Source organism: Eufriesea mexicana, unplaced genomic scaffold, assembly GCF_001483705.2.
Source record: "Eufriesea mexicana isolate 0111107269 unplaced genomic scaffold, ASM148370v2 scaffold4744748392, whole genome shotgun sequence".
NCBI lineage: Eukaryota > Metazoa > Arthropoda > Insecta > Hymenoptera > Apidae > Eufriesea > Eufriesea mexicana.
This window is the reverse complement of record NW_016907977.1, coordinates 93,290-97,278: the sequence shown is the minus strand read 5'-3', so window position 1 is coordinate 97,278 and position 3,989 is coordinate 93,290. Positions and strand designations below refer to the sequence as shown.

At 37.7% G+C, this 3,989-nt stretch overlaps 1 protein-coding gene across 1 annotated transcript in view; it reads right to left on the bottom strand.

The window, feature by feature from the left end:
* Positions 1-3,989, bottom strand: part of LOC108551044 (pikachurin) — a gene marked incomplete at its 5' end in the record, with an annotated part of 62,635 nt that overhangs the window by 6,134 nt on the left and 52,512 nt on the right. The gene's annotated exons all lie outside the window — the stretch shown is intronic.

Here is a 3,989-nt window from a genome sequence, read left to right as displayed (position 1 = left end):
AGAAAAAGAATTGTCCACGGAATTCTTGGAAATGACGTAAAATCTTGGAATTGATCGGCGCGCCTCCTATCATTTTATGTTACACTAATACAAAGTCACAAAATCGATGGAAAATTTTTCGCCAAGTATTGTCCAGAAGCGGCAAAAGTATTGTCCAGGAACGGCAAAAGTATTGTCCAGAAGCGGCAAAAGTATTGTCCAGGAACGGCAAAAGTATTGTCCGGGAACGGCAAAAGTATTGTCCAAGAACGGCAAAAGTATTGTCCGAGAATTCTTGGAAATGACGTCATTTCTTGGAAATGTCTTGGTAAACGACCTCCTCGGATGTCATGTTCTCCTGATGCAAAGTCGCGAAATCGGCCGAAAATTTTATGACGGGGTTGCAAAAGTGCTGTCCGAGAATTCTTGGAAATGACGTCATTTCTTGGAACTGTCTCGGCGAGCGACCTCCTATCATATCATGTTATCCTGATGCAAACTCGTGAAATCGGCTGAAAATTTTACGGCGAGGCTGTAAAAGTATTATCCGAGAATTCTTGGAAATGACGTCATTTCTTGGAATTGTCTCGGTGAACGACCTCCTGTCATGTTATGTTATCCTGATACGAACTCGCGAAATTGGCCGAAAATTTTACGGCGAGGCTGAAAAAGTATTGCCCACCGTGACAGCAAAAATATTGTCCAGTGAGGCGGTAAAAGTATTGTCCATGCCGGCTGCAAAAGTATTGTCCAAGAAATACCTCTGTTCACGTTATGTTATCCTGATACAAAATCTTGAAATTGATCAAAAATTTTCACATTGCAGCAAAAGTATTGTCTACGGAATTCTTGGAAATGACGTCATTTCTTGGAACTGTGTCGGTGAAAGACCTCCTTTTATGTTATGTTCGCCTAATAAGTAATCGTAAAATTGGCAGAGAGTTTTATGCCAACTCTACGAAATTTGTAGGCACAGAATTCTGTATGCATGTGAGCTCCTTTAATGTTATGTTTGCTTAATACAAAATTGCAAAATTAGTAGAGGGTTTCGTACCAATATTGCAAAATTTATAGGCTCAGAATTATTATAAGTATTCAAAGTAATCAATTTCTGTGATTAATTTATGAACTTTTATAACTGCATCGTGAATATAAATCCTTAAAGAACTTACAAATATAATTTTGGATAATAATTTCTTCTTAATTAATTAACGATTAATAATTATTGCACGGTGTGTTCGAAATGTTCCTAAAAATCTGAATGATTTATCATTAATAACTATTTTTTATGCAATTAATTTATAAATGATATGTATTCATTATAAAGACATTGTTGTTACGCATCTTCTCATATCATTTTTGATTACATTTTACTTCTAGTTTGGACCATAATTAAATATTTTAGCCAACGATCATTGCTATTAAATAACCAACGCCTTCGAGTAATTATTAATAGCAAATTAATTAACATAAAATTGTGAACAAAAATTACATAAGAATGTTGCTGAAAGCTGCAGCTTCGGGATGCGTCTATAAAAGTTCATAAATTAATCGCAGTTATTGAGTTATTTGTTAATTTTTACTGCCGAAGATGTTCTGTCCTTTTCTAACCATGTTCCGTCCTCGTCTATCACGCCATTGGCTTCAGACGACCTCCTCGCACATTCTGTGTTCCTATTACCAAACCTGAGCTTTGAGTCCAATTTCATAGATGGCGCTGATCGAAGTGTTTTTAGATTTTCCATCCTTGTCTATCTTATTGAAGCTATTAAGGCCCTATCAACGGGTCGCATTATGGGTATATTTAGTGCATTTATTAACAGGATTCGTATGATATACCATATTTTGCTGCACATTCTGGACAATATATTTTCTTTAACCTTTTAGTATTTTTGCAATAATATAAAAGAACATACAGTTCCTTATTATACGTAAAATAAAATGAACTATCAATTTCAACAGTTTATCTTCATTGAAAACATCTTTATCATTTAGAATTTGGACAATATAAAAATCAGAAACGCAGATCTAGTCATAACGAATTATATATTTTTCTCGTAGACTGTTATACGTAGCTCCATCGTATTTAGTGCTCGGAATACACGGAATAGCTACGGCACTGTTGCGCCTGGAGATGAGAACCTGCATAGCTTACCTGCATGGCGGTAAAACGTTATACGATACCCACGAATATTTTCCCTATTTAATCGAATTGAAAACCGTTTTCACAATTCTGTTTCATGGTATCCTCTTCGGAAAAGCGTACAGAATACGATAATGCGTAGCAATTTCGTGCCAAACAAAGAACTTTTCGTGAGTAGGCAAAAATACGCGTAGAAAGTACGCTCGACGGCTTACTTTTAAACTTCGATGACCAATTATAATTATTCAGAAACACAAATAATTACATTTTCGGACATTAATGAACTCGTGGCACTCTCACCTAACTTTTACCATAACGACGAACCCCCTAACCCTCTTACTTTTCACATAATACCCGCGTATAGGCTAAAAATCGTGTCTCCTTATAAAAACTCACGTTCCTCGGAAACCGAAGATGACAGAATAATTTCGATTACGGATTCGTGTTCAGGGAAGCATACTCTACGAGAAGTACCGATAAATATTGCAGATTAAAATTCGCGTTGAACAGTGTAATTACCAGGACGAGCTTCACGAATGATCGCTAGCTATACACTCGCAGGAGTTTCGTGTCCGACTGCACGTCGATTGTGTGCCCGTGAATTTATAAGTAGACGATAATTCTTCGATAAAGAGAGAGGCGAGCGGAGGTAATAAAAGCGCAAGCTGCACCAGGCCGGATTTAATTCCCTTGGAAGTCGGCGAGGGGAGAGCGAGCTAAAGCGCACAATGCGTGCATTCATACAGTTTAACGCCGTACAAATATTTATGCCCGGCCGTTCCGCAGGATAATTCCCTACGAATGGAATCGTTAGAGACCTTAATAAATATCCACGCTTCCTGGCCCTTATACTTCCCTTCGTATTCCTGCTTCTTCCCGCTCTTTTCTTATACCTTTTTTATTAAAGAAATCGCTATTCATCGTACTCTATATTTCACGGTATTCCATGTGCAAGGGGACTCATAAGTTTCCGCACGGACTTTGCCAACGTATTCTCCGAGGGAAAATACGAAGGAAATGCCACGCGGATGCGGGGCCCATGGATGCTTTATTAAAATCGCAATGAAAATATGAATCGGCTAAGCGTCGAGAGCGTTTCAAGCAGTCATGGGAAGTATTCTTTTGCCCATTTAGAAGTTCGTCTGTGAAATCTTCGAAAATAGTTTACAATTTCGCGACAGTCTGCTGTATTAACCCTTTGCACTTCGAATTATTTTTCAATTTTGTTCTCAATAACTCCCTACTACATTAAGTATTTCGTATGAAATTTATTTCACAGAATAGTTCCTCGACAGTTGCTTATTTTAAATTAATTTTGTGTACTGATTATATTAAACATAGCTCTCGAACATTGTTGTAATTTATATTTTGAATTTAATTAATTCAAGTAGTTACTTATTTTCTGTTTTCTTGTTCAGTAAACAAAGTGTGACGACATTATTCTCACCCTTGCCAATAGATAGATAATTCTTACTTGAAGAAGGTTCGAGGACTTTCTCGTAAGTCTTAGCTAAAAACCCTCTGTATCCTATATATAGCATTTAAAGACATGCCAATAGTACCCACGTTTAAAGCAGGGCCTGTTAGGTACCCTTATTGATGATCAGGACGAAACGTATCCCTTCCTTTACGTCTCGAACCTTCTAGCACCACCATAGAAGGTGGACCCTCACGACACAATGAAAAACCGTCGAATGTAACTCGACATAGGAGTTCAAAATTCCTGTGATCAAAATTCCCGTGATCGAGTCACACTGGACAACGAAGTGCAAAGGGTTAAGGCTATTACATCCGAAGGTGGAGGACGAGAGGCTTTTAGTGAAAAGAACACTACGTTCCCTGAGTAGGACTTTATTATGTACGGGGG